We start from the raw sequence: 16,913 nt of genomic DNA, 5'->3' as shown, positions 1-16,913 counted from the left end.
TCTTAATTCAATTTAATTCAATGCCTTCCCATCCATCGCTTTTCAGCATTGCAAAGCATATCAAATCAAAGGGAAGTATGAAAGGCCATTTCCCTTCTATCACCTGTGCCCCACAGTACATGACTAGGGTAATTTTACTGCCAAATCCCAAAAGCGACAAATTGAAACGTGTGGTAGCCCTTCCTACGTTGGAGCAGTATTGCCAGATGCTCCAAAGCTCACTGCAAATCAGTCAGGTCCAACAAGACTGAACCACGGATGTGGTTGCTTGTGCTTGCATGCAGTAGGGCGAGTGTTCTAACTGTTAGTGCTGCACTACCTTTGGTGTGTGGGGGTAAGATTGAGGTACATATGGGTGGTCCCCTTCTACAATGGCACAAACAAGATATAAATAACTTGTGTGAAACCCTGTGTTCATGGGCCAAAGTGCGTGAGGAGAGAAATGTTCAGAGTGTTAATACTTGGGCATAATATATTTCCTAAGGCAACAGCTCCAGTGACAACAGGCGAAGCGGGCAGTCTCTACTGCGCATGACTGCATTGGACAAACATACATCTGGCCTTTTGTTCTATTGTATGATGATGGTTTGGAAAAATAGCCACAGAAACACCTACTGGTGAAGACGCAGTGGCTCAAGCATGCCCAACTGTTCGGTTTTTGGTTTTATCAGAGTGTCTTCCAAGTAGGAGAGATTTACCCACACTTGAAGTCCAAGATTAGTGCTGCTTGGGACTTGGAGGGTGCAGTTCATCAAAAATGTAGTAAAGAACAATTCAGGGAGAAGATAGTTGTTCAAGTTACACCTCACTTACGTGGCTTAATAAGCTTAAAACATGGCAGAGGTTAGTTGATCACTGATAGATATGGCCTAGCCAACTGGTCTGGTCATCTCCCTGTGGCCGGTAAGAAATTTCAGCAAGTTAAGGTGGCTGAGTGGATAAGAACCTACTGTCCATCTCTGTATGCGATCACAGGTTGCAATCCTTCATCCTTTCAAGGTCAATGAATGAAGTGCCATGAATTTGGAAAATAATTACAGCAATTACATATCGCAGTAATCCAATTTAAGGTGCTGTATAACCAAGTTATATTACTGTGTGCATTTGAGGGCGGGATCAAGACTTATTTGCATATGATTGTTCCATTTTTGTAATGTCACAGAAGAGCTAAAGAGTGATGAAATGGAATGCTGCTACCTAAAGGAATTTCCCATTCGTAAAACGTGTTGGATCAAGCATTTCCATACATAACACATTGAGTTTCTAAGTGCATCACCTAGATAGAAGGGATATACTCAGACGGGTCTTGAGCTTGCTGCACCTACGAACCCACGCTGCCAGTCACTCACAATGTTAAACAAAAACCTGTGTTAGCTTTCCTGTGTTTCTGTACAAAGTGGATGTGGACTAGCGAATTGGGATGGACTGCTCCTCCTCAGGGCAGTGTCATGACTGATTTTCATAGTGTTGATATCCTTTTGCAATGGCACAGACAAGCTAAACACAATGGAATTTGAAGTCTGGGCTAAAGTACTTCATTCTAAGATGTGGGTGTTTTCAGTATTTTATTTGACACACAGTGCTACTGCTTCACAACTGTTGAAATAGCGTAGGCTGTTACATGGCCCACTACTTGTATGTGTGTAGCTGGCTGGTCACAGATTAGGTTTCCAGTAGTGCCAGCCCCTTCTTTTTCCTTTCTCGAGCTGATGAAATCATCATTAACGAATATGTCATAATAGCCCTCAGATAACAAGTCTAAACGCTAAATAAAACAACTATTTAAGAGAATCCACTGTGTACGCAATCCTGCCGAATATATAGATTTCCACTGCACATTATAAGAATAGATCCTATTTATTTCATGCCATAAAATGTGGTTATTTTAATGTAAGTTAAAGGGGTAGTTCGGTCAGGAATATTATTGGCCTAATGGATCGGGCATGTATTTCACAGCATACATCGATCGTTCTTAAAGGGTTAGATTGTCAGAAATGTTATTGGCCTAATGGATTGTGCATGGATTTCATAGCATACGTCGATAGTTCTTAACTAAACATCCAATGCAACATACCTGATTTTTTTCTCACTTTAACACATGAGAAAACGATGGCTCGGGTACTGCCATCTTGTGCTATTCTTATCCGTTGATCTATCGCCCTAAGTTCAAGTGCCCTCGCAGCACATATTTGGATCGCCCACCCCTAACGCTGATATCACCAGATGCTCCGGATGAGCTCCACCTATTCCAATGACGTTAGTGGGCAGCGTAGCCAAACGTACCCTGTCATCACCAAAGTCATAACGTTATCTAACGCAGAACCAGGAACTTAAACACACACATCCACAAAAAACATAAACCTTTTGTTTCTTTTTACAAAACTGATTGAAACATTTTATTTTGAAGAAAGCAGCAATAGTCAGGAATGTAACAAGTAGTTTTCATTTTGACACAAAAAATAGTAAAGTCCACGAAAACTTTGTTAACTATTTCAAACACATTTCATCATAGCTAGCGAACTTCGCATGTTCTCATTTTTGATGTAGTTGTGAACGCTGATCTTCTAATGCCGAATCTGATCATTGATCGATTAATCTAAGTCTTTCCGTTCGTCACAGAAAGTTATGTTCCGAGGAATCTACGCACATGGCGCTCCATTACAGAGGAGAAATGAGTGCGTTAATTAAGTGCCAGGCTATTATGCAAGTCTATACAAAAAGGACAAGCATACTGGTCCTTGGCACTAAAGGGGTTAAAATTGAATTAAATGCAACACTTTCACATCTGCATGTTTCTAGAACCTATAGGCTGCCATTTTGCCCTTAGTTACTGCAACCACGACCGATGTCTGGCGGTCGTCCCAGATGATGGTTATAATATATTCATAGTTGGTCATTATTTTCCAAATATTGTTGAAGAAGCTGTCGGCCAGTAGGATGTACCCCTAACAGGCAAACATCGGGATCAGATAACTATGTAAAATCGAGAATGGTAAAACATATTTCAGTACCCACTTCATAATTGAAAATAGACAGTACATTCTTATGTTAGCTATAAATTTAAGTTAGAATTAACACGCATGATGTCTATTCTTTGCGTCAAATTGAACATTCATCCGTCACAACGTTCATCATGTAGCACACAGCACACTTTCCATCCACACTTGGATAAATATCATTTAAAATGTTGCTTACATTGTATTTTGAGATTACATTCTTCCGATGTGATGGAGGACCAACCGCTTCGAAAGACAGTTTTCTGAAACAGAAACTTTACTTTCTGGCGTAAGCTTTCAATATAGTGAATATTATCATTTCTTTGTAGATTTTCGACACATTTGGTTCTTCAAATTCTTAGTGTGGTGGATTCAAGGACACAACAACGGGACCCTTCATCTAGCATTCACAGTGTGCCCGAGTCAGTTTCATTTTGGTAACACATGCCACACAAACTAACAATATTAGTGGCGATCAGTGTGCTGAAAAACAACAAAATATTTCAAGTAAACCACATATGATAATATTTACTTCAATTTTGACGAAATCAACACGCCTGTTCCGACCACAAATCGTTTGTCCGGCAGAATGGCTGGGGCCTGAGGGATAATATTGAGGGAGATAGAGAGGTACAGGCATCATGGAAGAGTGTAGAGGCATGACCAGTGCATTCCAGGCATATCTTGAAGTCAACAAGTAGTAGTTTGGAGGCAGAAGTCACAAGAGAGGGTGTGAAGTCATCCCATTCAGAAAGGAAGACAGACACAGGGCCAGGGGCTATGGACAAAGTGGCATGTGTGAGAGAGAGAGTCGGAGAGACACCCATCTTACAGACAAGGCTTTCAACTGAGGAATAGCGCTGGGTGGGTATGTGAGATTTAGGGACCAACTCGGGGGAGATCAGGGATACTCCACCATCAGATCGGTTGATCCGAGGCTTGGAGAGGATCTTGTAGACATCATTGAGGAGGGAGTCAAAAGCAGTGACAAAGCTGGCATTGAACCACGTCTAGTTGAGAGCGAGGATGTCGAGATAAAAGTTTTCAAGAAGGAGGCAGATGTCAATAGAGGCTTACTCGCTTCTGTGTAGATCTATTCCCGCAATCACATTCATGCAGGCACACCTGGTTGTCCTCCACATATGGGCCCCCACAGTAAGATGTAAATGTGCAAAGTGTCATGACCCACAGAACGGGCCCCTTCTGGACTTCCTGGTCCTTATCGCGACGGGGCTTGTATTCATTGTTTCTTCCAACATGGCCGTACCATATGACACGCCTCGCACCAGCCTTCACGGTGGACGTTGTCCCTTCCCTTAAATGTGTCACGCCCCTGCGGCCCCCATGCGTCTCAATGCTATTGCGAAGTAGCGACCAGACATGTGCTCCGTAGCTCACGGTATTGTATCCTTTGCTTCTTCCAGCTTTCCCCATCCTAGTCCCTTTCCTTCCTTTCTTGGTTAGTGGACTCATGTGCTTGTTGCGCACCCTGTTACTTTCCCGGACTCCTGGATTCCTGCATGCGGAACCTTGAACGCACGCTGGAGTCGGAAGAGACTCATGCAGCTTTATTCAAGACTCGATCAGTTCGCAAGAAGGCATCGACCAAGAAATCCAGCAAAGATCGAACTCAGGTGAGAAGGGGGGGAACTCCTTGATAGTTTGAGACGCCACCCGACCGAACTCGATATGGACATGGAAGCGCTGTCCAGGATTTGATGCGTGGCATGCAAGAGCTATCAACTGAGGTGCAGAATCTAAAGGCGGTAAACGCCGCTCTCAAACAATTAGTTCTATCCCGTGATTCTGCCACAAAAGAAAGTGTATTGCTGGGCGGCATAGTGGACAAATATGATGGCTCAGCAAAAACCCTTTGTGGATTCCTGGATTCATGTTTGGTCCACTTTACTTTTAAGCCCTATTACTTTTCAACTCCCAGGGCTAAGGTGGGGTTCATAATTTCCCACCTTTCAGGAAATGCCTTGACCTGGGCTACGCCCCTCGTTAATTCCGGCGATACTCTTCTGGATGACTACGATGGCTTCATACAAGCCCTTAAGACCATGTTTGACCGTCCAGAGCAGGACTATAGTGCCCAGGAACGCCTGTTAGACTTCCAGCAAGGATCCCAGGATATGCTCACCTATGTTACCCGATTCAAGCCATTAGTCAAGGAAGCTGATTGGTCCCCGGAGGCTAGTCTTACCCTTTTCAGGAGAGGACTGAATGAGGAGATTAAGGATGAGTTGGCCAGAGTGGCTCGCCCAAACTCATTTCAGGCACTAATGGACCTTGTCTTGCAAATAGATTTCCGTATCCAGGAAAGGAAGGCAGAGAAGAAGAAATGCAGAGCTAATCCTCTGAAGTTGTCTTTCGAGAATACCACCAGGACGGACACAAACCCAGGCTCAGTCTCTGAACATGAACCCATGCACATAGGAGCCTTCCGTGGACCTATATCCCCGCAAGAAAGAATGAGAAGGGTTCATACGGGGTTGTGCATGTATTATTGTGCCTCAGACAAACACTTAGTTAGGGAGTGTCCTCTAGCCCCTCCTCGGCGTTCGGGAAACGCCAGCTCCCGATCCTAGATGGAGCAGAGCTTCGGGAGAGAGATGTTTGCTCCACATCAATTCCTTCCTTGAACTCTCCTGGACAAAACAATTTGGTGATACTACAGGCCTTCCTGTCGCCCTCCAAGAATAAGACCTATCCCATTCTGGCCTTGGTGGACTGCGGAGCTATGGGAATCTTCATTGATCAAGACTGGGTTGTTAGTCATCATATTCCGTACGAGACACGAAGCACCATGCAGCCGGTGGAAGCAATCGACGGAAGACCCCTCTCTTCAGGACCCATAAGCCTGCAGACAAAAGAGATCCAACTTTCCATAAACCATCACCAAGAGCGGATTACATTCGACATCATTAAGTCAGCCTATTACCCCATGGTATTGGGTATGCCCTGGTTACAAAAGCACAATTCGTATATCAATTGGACAGCAGGATCACTATTCCTGGGCTCAGAGTTTTGTATGTCCACTGTCTATCCCTGGATCCCTCCTCGACACCTCCTAAAGAACCACTAAGAGACCAGAAAACACCAGTCATGGTTTTCAATATCATACAAGTCCCAGAGGCCTATCAGGGATATGCTGATGTATTTTCACATGCCATAGTCCAGGCCTTACCCCCTCACAGACCTGAAGACTGTGCCATAGATACAGATCCCTCAGCAGTGATTCCCTTCAGCGGAATGTTCATTCTTTCTGGACCTGAGAAAAAGGCCCTCCGAGAATACCTGGACACCAATCTTGAAAACGGCACCATAAGACCCTCAAAATCTCCAGCGGGTGCTTCGTTGTTCTTCTTTCCCAAGAAGGACACCAAGGAGCTCAGACCTTGCCTCGGCTATCGTGGCTTAAATCAATGCACCCTCAAAGATCGGTACCCACTGCCCCTGATCTCGGATATCCTGGAAGCTGCGAGAGGCGCCGTAATATTCACGAAGTTGGATCTCCGGGGTGCCTACAATTTAATCCGTGTCCTGGAAGGAGACAAATGGAAAACAGCCTTTAGAACACCCTTTGGTCACTATGAATATCTAGTCATGCCCTTTGGACTAGCTAATGCCCCCGCAGTTTTTCAACCTTTTATGGATAGGGTGTTTTCTGACATGTTATTCCTCTTCGTCATTGTCTATCTGGATGACATATTGATCTTTTCCTTCCAAGGATCCTCTAAAGCAAGAAGAACATGTAAAGGCAGTATTACAACGACTCTGTGAACACAAACTTTTAGCCAAACCCGAAAAATGCTTGTTTCACGTTACTTCTGTTCACTACCTAGGATTCATCCTTAGCCCAGAAGGAATTGGTATGGACCCTTCAAAGGTAAAAGCCATACTGGCTTGGCCCGCTCCCACATCTATGAAACAAGTTCAATCATTCCTGGGGCTTGCCAACTTCTACCGGAAGTTCATTTCTACCTTTTCCGAGATCGTTCAGCTGATCGTTGCTCTCTTGAAGAAAGACACCCCCCTTATCTGGTCTACACCGCAAGATAAAGCATTCCAACGATTGAAGACAGAGTTCACGCAAGCCCCCATCCTGGCCCAGCCCGACATAAATTGCCCATTCCTAGTGGAAACGGATGCCTCTAACTACGCCATAGGAGCGGTCTTGAAACAGGTACTTGAGGATAAACTGGAACACCCCATTGCTTACCTCTCACGAACCCTGACTCCCAGTGAGACACACTATTCCGTCCTGGAAAAGGAACTGTTAGCCATCCACCAAGCCTTCACTGAATGGCGACATCTACTTCTGGGTGCTAGATATCCAGTTCAGGTCCGCACGGACCATCGGAATCTTCAAATTCTACAGTCGGAGTGCAGAACAGTCGTCAGGCGCGTTGGGCCTACTTCTTTGCCCAGTACCAATTCCAAATCACTCATGTTCCCGGATCACAAAACATGATTGCTGACGCCTTATCTCGACGTCCTGACTATGTAACCACTGAAGACAAGGCCTATCCTAAGATGTTTTCCCACACGATCTTTGTAGCTCAAGCAGTCAACCTCCTGGAAGAAATCCGAGTGCAAACCCAGTCCTCTGACCTCTGGAAGGATATTTCAAGGAAGAATCCATGGAACCTTAGAGTTAAGGAAGGATATTTATTCAAGGACAATGCACTGGTCATTCCTACACAGAAATTACAACAAACAATGATAAACCTCTGCCATGATAGTCTTCACTCCGGACATCGTGGCATAACTAACACCCTCCGTCTTATACAAAGACAGTTTTGGTGGCCTGGAATGAAGACCGACGTACAACAGTACATCAAAGCTTGTGCTGTCTGCAGTCAAAACAAACATGATAACAAGAGACCGGCGGGTCTTCTACTGCAACCATCGTTGCCAACATGACCATGGGAATTCATTGCTACAGACTTCATTGTGGAATTACCACCTTCCAGAGGATACACGACCATCATGGTAACCATAGACTTGTTCACTCATATGGCTCATTTTACACCCCTGTGTAAGCTGCCATCCTCGTCCGAGCTTGCTGGAACCTTCCTGGAACACATATTTCGTTTACATGGACTTCCTTCCAAGATCATATCTGATCGAGGACCTCAATACGTCTCTCAATTCTGGAAACATCTCTGTCGCATTTTGGGAATCCAATGCGCCCTTTCGTCTGGTTATCATCCCCAAACCAATGGGGCCACAGAACGTGCTAATCAGACCCTGGAACAGTATCTTCGATGTTTCGCCACCAAGGTTCAAGATGACTGGTCGCTCCTGATACCCGTGGCTGAATTCGCCTACAACAATTCTGACCATTCAGCACTTAAGACCAGTTCTTTTTTTTGTAGCCAAGGTTTCCATCCATCGGTTCTACCCTCTGTTCTCCCTCATCCTACACCAGTACCTGTCGACTCCTGGATAGAAACCCTCATCAACGTTCACCAGGAGGCCAAAGAAAACTTAGACAGGGCCAGAACACAGACTAAGAGGTATGCAGATTTAAAAAGGAGACCAGGTCCTTCTTATGCTATCGGTGATCAAGTCTGGGTGTCTTTGAAATTACTATCCCGGCATCTACGGCCAAACAAGTTGGCCCCTCGGTACTATGGTCCATTTCCCATCAAGGAAATTATCAATCCAGTTTCAGATCGGATTAGACTACCAGACGAGAATTCAACCAGTATTCCACACATCCTTATTAAAACCCTACAACCAATCCTCCCGGAAATCCTGCTGACCTCCTCCTCCTCTACTGGTCGACAACCAATTGGAGTATCCCGAATATGTGATTCCAGGTATAAACGGGGTCAGCTTCAATACCTGGTTGAATGGAAAGGATATCCTCCTAGTGAAAGAACCTGGGAGCCACTTTCTAATCTTAAGGCCCCTCAACTACTCAGTAGATTTCACCTTATACACCCGGGCAAACCTGGTGGAACAGGTTTTCGGAGAAGGCATGCTGTCATGACCCACAGAACGCGCCCCTTCTGGACTTCCTGATCCTTATCGCGACGGGGCTTGTATTCATTGTTTCTTCCAACATGGCCGTATCACATGACACGCCTCGCACCAGCCTTCACGGCGGACATTGTACGTTCCATAAATGTGCCACGCCCCCACGGCCCTCCGCGTCTCAATGCTATTGCGAAGTAGCGACCAGACGTGTGCTCCATAGCTCGCGGTATTGTATCCTTTGTTTCTTCCAGCTTACCCCATCCTAGTCCCTTTCCTTCCTTTCTTGGTTACTGGACTCGTGTGCTTGTTGCGCACCCTGTTACTTTCCCGGACTCCTGGATTCCTGCATCCCGGAACCTTGAACGCACGCTGGAGTCGTAAGAGACTCATGCAGCTTTATTCAAGACTTGATCAGTTCACAAGAAGGCATCGACCAAGAAATCCAGCAAAGATCGAACTCAGGTGAGAAGGGGGGAACTCCTTGACACAAAGGCCACCGGCACATGTTCATAATGCACATTGGCAACACATATTCCTTCCACTGTTATTTACATGCTGTACACAGGTGACTTGAGGTGCGACAAGACAAGGAAGGGGAAGATAAACTGTATATCCCAGCCCCTTTGATGAGTAGCAATTACCCATGAGATGGATGGGGATGCAGACTTTATTCATACATCAATAATCAAAAAGACTCAGGTAGTTTGGCAAAAAGGAAGTCTGTTTTAATGTCAATTATCTAAAACAGGGAGTACAACGAACATCAGCACTCGCTCGATCCTCTTACTCAATGAATCTTACAAAAAAAATAGGTTTTATTAAGGGAAATCATCATCAGTGGCGTGTTGATCTGTGTCATTACCAACGTCATCCTCCGTAGCAAACTACAAAACCTATTGAAGGAAGTGATAGGCTCTAAGTGAATATCTAAGTATAAGTTACATATCAGTATAGAACAGTGAATGAAAGTGATAGGGTACTTAACATCAGGTGGGGCAACTAAGCCCCCACCCCCAAAATGGCCACTGTGAACATCACTAAATACACAGCGTCCCATTGGCTACACAAACTATAGGACCATTGATTACGCGGCCATCTACAATTGGTTGGCTTCGAACCCCCGTCAGTACTTTTCCACCTAAGTCTAGCAGGCAGCAGGCTGAACATCCAGGTGCTGATGCGCGGGCCTTAACACTATCTTCCCACCAATTAGAAAATCAATCCATCATCAACTCAATGGTCCAGTGTCAATTAGAGCTTTCAACTCGGTCTTGATTTTGTACTGTGCTCTGAGAAATTGTAAGGAGTGTGGGTACAGCCTGCCCTCGTGCGTAGGTGTGACCACCTCGATCGTCCAACTTCATTCTTCCTCGTGACTGGAGACCATGGAATCGAGCCTTAAAGTGTATTAAAATACTATTTTATAATAGTCCTCTGATGTCTTTTGTTTTTCTCATGCCTTCTGGACAGGAGTTTCTGTTCTTTCACACAAATTGTATCCAATGCCAGTTCACTCCAGTTTGATAAGACCTTGGCTTCCTTGGCTGATCTAATTCCTTCTGCTGAGATTAATTTTGTAATTCACTTTGCTTTTTAACTGCGACACACTGAAATGAGGCTGTCTTGCTAATGTCCAGCACTGCTTATAATGCGCAGTGGAAACGTCCATCCTTTACTCATCCATATGCATATATATATTGGCGCTTGCCGCGATCTATGGACTATAAAGCTAGCCTCAAGATTACTTCATCTGCTTGTGTTTATGTTGCATCTGTACATGTATAAACTAGCTTAATATCTTCATCTGTTTCTGTGGCATAAGCTTATTCACCTTGATCCCAAGATGTCACTTATCCTTGATACTTTCTTGATACCTTATAGAATATCTGCATTCTCTGGTCTCTGCATCTCTCCTACAGACGTCAGCTATATTCTGTGTGACGTCACCATTCATCTTTGCCATTTATCTGCTCTGTTTCTTCAGGAATCTCATTCAAATGGCCATCATATTTTCTTGTATGCAGGTACGGTTTTCTCAATGGGTACCTTACCTCCCAGATCTTCTTAGGTATAGGTACTCTTACTGGCACTACTGGTCCATACTCTGCTCTTTGTCTATTCAACTGCTCCATGTATGTCTCATACTCTGGTTTCCAACAGACAGGTAATATGGGCAGGGCGGTTGGAGTAGGGGTACTTGGCTCCTCCTCTACACTCCCCTCTCTGGGCGATTCATTGACCACTTTCTCATCCTCCTTCACATGTAGACATCATTGTCTGAAGAAATGCTTCTTTGGAACTCATATCTTTATGACTCCCTTCAGGCATCCTGCTGACGCCATGCTCATCTTTGTTCCATGTCATGAGCATGCATTGTCCACTAGAACTGCAATAGATCCATCTTGCCATATACTTCTTATGGTTCTTTGGATAGCGAAACTTTGTTCCCTCAGGTGCATGAATACTGGCCTTCACAAAGTCTCTGATTTCTTCATCTGTCAGGTCTCTGGCTTTCCATCCTGGCTCAACATCGATCATGATCTTCTTCCCAATGGCTTTCTTTGCTTTCTTCTTGCACCATGAGATTATTATCTTGATCACACAGAATCCAAGCAACACCAACACTATAAGGGCTCCAAGAAACTTGAACATGTCTGCCATCCATTGTGGAATCCAAGAAAATAGCGATCCAAACCAGCTATCATCAGCAAGGTCTTCCACTTTGTCTATCATCTGGCCATGGAGTTTCATCAGCATGTCTATGGCCTCTGTCAAGGTCCCATTCTCGTCATCATGAGAAGGTATAAATGTGCAACATGATTCTCCTATTTTTGCACAAACACCTCCATCCATAGCTGTAATCCTGTCCAACACGTATCTATTCTGGAGCGTCATCAGTGTTATGGCTCTCATCTCTTCTCTGACTTCATTGAATCCCTTTATTGTAGTGTTAATTGTCTGCAGCAATTCCCACATGGTTATCTGTAACTACTTGGTGTTTGCTCCAACCTGGATTCTTGGCATAAAGATCAACGTGAACACTGAAGAAGTCTGGCTAAACAGTCTGTGCTCATATGGGATCGAGTCAAAAGCTTCTATTGATTTGGCTCAGAAATAGTTCTCTCTCTTCATCCTCTTTATCAGTTCCACATATCTTTTCTTCCTCAGGTGAGCATCTCCTTTTGGAAAACTGTTAAGATCCAGATCACTCTTTGGAATCACCAATGCTGGAACATGGGCATTCACCAGTGTGCATATTCCTCTGCAATCTTTAGGTAACTTCATGTATGCCTTGGATCCACAAGCCCAATAATGATCCATGATTACTGCTGTCCAAATGTTCACTCCTGGTGCTTCAAATATTCCACCACATTTATGGTTCTCTCCCATTTTTCTTGTTCCATTATTTCTGAAACACAGCTTTGCACTCTCTAAAGGCACTATCTGTAAGGGTCCTCCTCTGCCTTTGACCCAAGTCAGTTGTTTATCAAGTCTTGGCCATAAAGGTTTACACAACATTTTCAATCGTTGGCTGGTAGTGATCCATTATTACCCAGTCTCTGCAGATCACCACACCTTCTTCCCAGCCATCTGGTGATAGGACAGTTCCCCAAATCTGCATCTGGCCTCTGTTCTTCCATCTACGAATGTCTTCTGCAGACTTTCCTGGAACTTTCAGTCTTTTATTCACTTCTCGTCTGATTCCAGTTCCTTTTACCCCAGGTTTCTGATATCTGATCACAAGATTCCTAGTCTGGGCTGTGTTCCTTGTCTTTATGTCTTGAATATAGTCATCTTCATCTGGATCTGTCCATTCAGTTGCCTATTTGAGAGAGGCTGTTCGACCCATGAACTGGCCTCCTGTACTACAGAATGCTAAATGCACTATATAGTGTGCAGTTAGGACATCTAATTCAATAGATATGAAGAGTTTCGACTTTCCCATGCTGTATGGCAGGAGTGCACATACAAAGCATTCCTCCTTTAAAGTTATTTCCCAACTTCCTTCATATGTTGGTACCATATGTTATTTCCCAAGTGTGCTGTGCTGTCCAGGTAATCCTTTAATTCATAATTATCTTCCTGAGTGCTTCTTTTAAGCCTCCTTCTTCTCATGTGACCTTGCACAATCATATCATGAAGTGTACCAGCATAACTTCTTTCTGGATAAATCATAGGCACATCTATCAGTGGAGGGAGTACACCTACATGTGTTGTCTGAGTAGGAGAAAGTTTCATCCTCTCAACATACCATTTGGACATTAAAATGTCTCGCAAAATCTCCATGTGTGACTGTCTTTTGGGGATTATCTTTGGGTCATTTAATAGAGGACCAGGTTGTTTTGCATGTATTACTGGTGTAGGCCTACCCTCTAGCAACCCTTTGTCTTGCCAAGCCTGTCTCTGGCGTCCAAAGAGAGTTTCTAAGACACCTTTTGTATGTGAATGTGTTTACATTTTCCTTCTGCTCAGGAGCATGTACAGGAGTCTTAGCTCCATTTGCACCAATGTAGAAATCTGTGCGTACAGTCAGTGAAAGCAGTACGATTATAAACACAATGCAAGTGTAAATGACACAAAGGTAAGTTACTTTACAGCATCTACTTCTTGGACAACGTGATCGTCTCTCTTTGTTAGGCACGATGATGCTACTATTCATGCTACCCATCTTTATTAACTAAGGAAGGAAAAACTCACATTTTAATACATCAGCATTGTGAACTGCCTCTGGAAGCTGCTGTCTCGATGCAGCAATTCGTCCTCAATCAGCTATCCGCTTACTGGATGATAAGAACAAATTCTTTTACTGTATTTCTGCAACCAGTCTTTCACCAAACAAAATGTAGCTGTCTCTCCAGCAAGAAAGAAAACAACTTCACAAAATATTCTCTAGACGTTCTTCTCCAGAAACTCTCCCTTTATAATGTTCTTATCTACTTTAACTGTCTAGATGAGTTTGATGACATAGATAAGCTCCCAGTCAATGCCTCGAATCTGCTTCAGCCCAGACAACATGATGAATTTCTTTCAGCATGAACCAAGAGTCTTTCTTTATCAGCAACCTCTCGATCTGTCCCTCTTAGGAAAAGTTTTCGCACTGATCTGTGAGTTCGCTTAGAATATATGCTCACTTGGATTATAATGCCTTCCAAGATCACATTCAAGTGCGCAGTGTTTCTAGGATCCCTTTGAAAGGTGAGCACATCAGTGTGTCTTCCAACAAGATGTGGGTATTCCTCAATCAGACAAAAGAACGCCACACTGACTAGTCTATGAGCTGCATCAGTTGATAGGGGCATTTCTGCCCTCCTCACTGTACTCGGGCAATTGCAAAATCTGTTCAGCAATAACTATAGGCAATCTTCTTATAACTTGACCATTCTTAGGATATCGCAAAAAAGTTGGAATGCGAGTAGTTCTCCCCACCAGTGAAGGGAAAGCGCGCCACACCAACTTGAAATAAGTAAGAACCAGCTGAGAAGGGTCATCACTGGGTAACACCATAGGTAAATCCAAACAGAAACTCAGTGTGAAATGAATCAGTGTACTGCACCCTCTTCCAATTGCTGTAACCACAATCAGAATCTGGCATAATTTTCTTCTTATCAAGGCTTAAGCATGCCTCAGTCCAAAGTTAACAATGCTCATGTGGCTTTAAGAACAAAAGATCTTCTTTTACCCTGAAATGACAGCACAGAGTGTTCACATCAGCTTCCCTTAACCCTTTCAGAGATGGCTAAAAGAGTGTCCCGAACCAAGCCACAGTCCAATTAAAACTTTCTCTTTAGTTGACAGCTTCTGCGTCCTTCTTCCTCGTCATAGACCTTGTCTACACATGCTCTGGCTCTTCCCCGATGCTTGTACTTGCTTCCTGTAGGGGTGTGGGCAGAGGGGTTTCTCCAGCAAAGACCTTGATGTCGCCTAAGAAAATCCAAGCACGCCGCCCTGCACTTTGACAGCAGATGGCATGACGTCTTCCACGGTGAACGGACCGTTAAAACAGGGTTCGTCCCACTTTTTACTTTTATGATTGATTGCGGATTAGGACCGCATCTCTGGGGAAAAGTTGGGGAACATGTAATTCGTGAGATTTACTTGTTGAAGCATCTCCTTCTGTGTTCTGTACTGCCCTACACCCTTGTCGCTGCAGCTGCCCTGAAATGACAGAGATACTTGAAGTCATACGTTTAAATAGTCAGGCAATTCCATTCTTAGCAAATCTGCAGTTGGCTGAGCATCACTTCTAACTCTGGCATTAGGGGTGCCATCATTCGTCTTGCCGTCACTATTTTGTGGGGAGTGAGATGGTGTTCAGAACTCGGTTGGTTCCTTAAAGCATATAATGCCAGTGGTAGGCAATTCAACCACCCTTTTTGTCAAGGTAAGCTTCTATTTGGCTATTCTTTCCTTGAGTAGGCCGTCAAGCCTCTCACAGATCCCATTACCTTGCGGATGATAAGCAGAAGAAAACGTGTGCTTTATACCAAGCAACAAGCTGATCTGTTCAAATGATTGATTCACAAAATGTGGGCCATTTTCTGACCTCATTACCTCACATACTCCCCATCTAGGAAATACTTCCTGCACTAAGAATTTTGCTGTACAGATGGAATCTGGTGTGTACAGGGACCTGCTTCAATCCACCTTGAGAAGGGACACACTACTATGATCAGGTATCTATATCCATTACATACTTGTATCATGTTGAGATAGTCGATATGCAAATGCTCAAAAGGGCCATTAGGTCTTGGAATAACTCCCCTAACTGTGCACAATGTATGCCCAGCTGTGAATTTGTGGCACACAAGACAATTCACTAAAATGCAACATGCTCTAATAGATTTGGTCCACCCAATCCTCAGCAATAGTTGCAGCGAGATTCTCCCTTGTTGTGTACGTGGGATGGTGTAGCTGTTCCAGCGCCACCTGTAATAAGGCTACAGGCATCACCGGTTTACCAGTGCTGTCTTGTCGCCACAATGCTTCAAAGGAGTTTAAAGAACACCCTCTTCGTGTCCACAAATTCTTTTCCTCTTGAGGTGCTTCCCCTTGTACCTCTACCAACTGCATTTTTGACAGATTATTATAACTTTCAGATACAGTCATCATAACAACAATTTTTCCATTTACATTAGGAATTTCAACATTCATCATTTCTTTATCTGTATTTGCTAGGCCTCAACGTCTGCTGCTTGATTTCCATGTGAGATAAAATCTGCCCTTTTAGTGTGAGCTGCGCACTTGACGACTACGATGCTTACTGGGAGTTGTAGTGCCTTAACAAGCCTGTCCAATAAGGCGGCGTGCTACACTGGCGTGCCGCCCGCTAGGACATAGCCCCTCCTTTTCCAATGTGCTAACCCTGCGTGCACCATCGACGTCACATGGGCGGAGTCACTCTACACTGTTACTTCCTGGTCTGTGTGATCGAGCGCGAGCATCAATGTCAATAATTCTGCAGCCTGTGTTGAATAATGAAGCGGCAATCAAGTACTTTTAAGAACCTGAAATTCCTCATTAGACGTGTGCTTTATCACAGCAGCACATGTATATCTCTGTCCATTATTTTGATCGATCCTTGAAGAACTGTCAATGAAAACAATCTCTCCCCCTGCTAGTGCGTTCTCCTTTATTCTAGGGATTTCATCATAGAACTCTTCATAGTTTACACAATTGTGTTCAGGCTCTCCTTCTGTCATTGGCTCAGCTATAAACATGGCAGGATTCACTATTTTACATCAGACTATTTTAATCGCTGGATTCGATAGGACTAACTTATAGGCAGAAGCCCTTTGAGATGTCAATGTGCCCTTTGGTTTCTCTAAAATAGCAAATAATGCGTGCTCAACGAATAACGGCATGGAACATCCTATCACTATGCTTGCAGCGTTCTCTATAGCAAACGCGGTGGCTGCTACACTTTGT

Source organism: Ambystoma mexicanum, chromosome 2p, assembly GCF_040938575.1.
Source record: "Ambystoma mexicanum isolate Mex_15411 chromosome 2p, UKY_AmexF1_1, whole genome shotgun sequence".
NCBI lineage: Eukaryota > Metazoa > Chordata > Amphibia > Caudata > Ambystomatidae > Ambystoma > Ambystoma mexicanum.
This window is presented reverse-complemented; position numbering follows the sequence as displayed.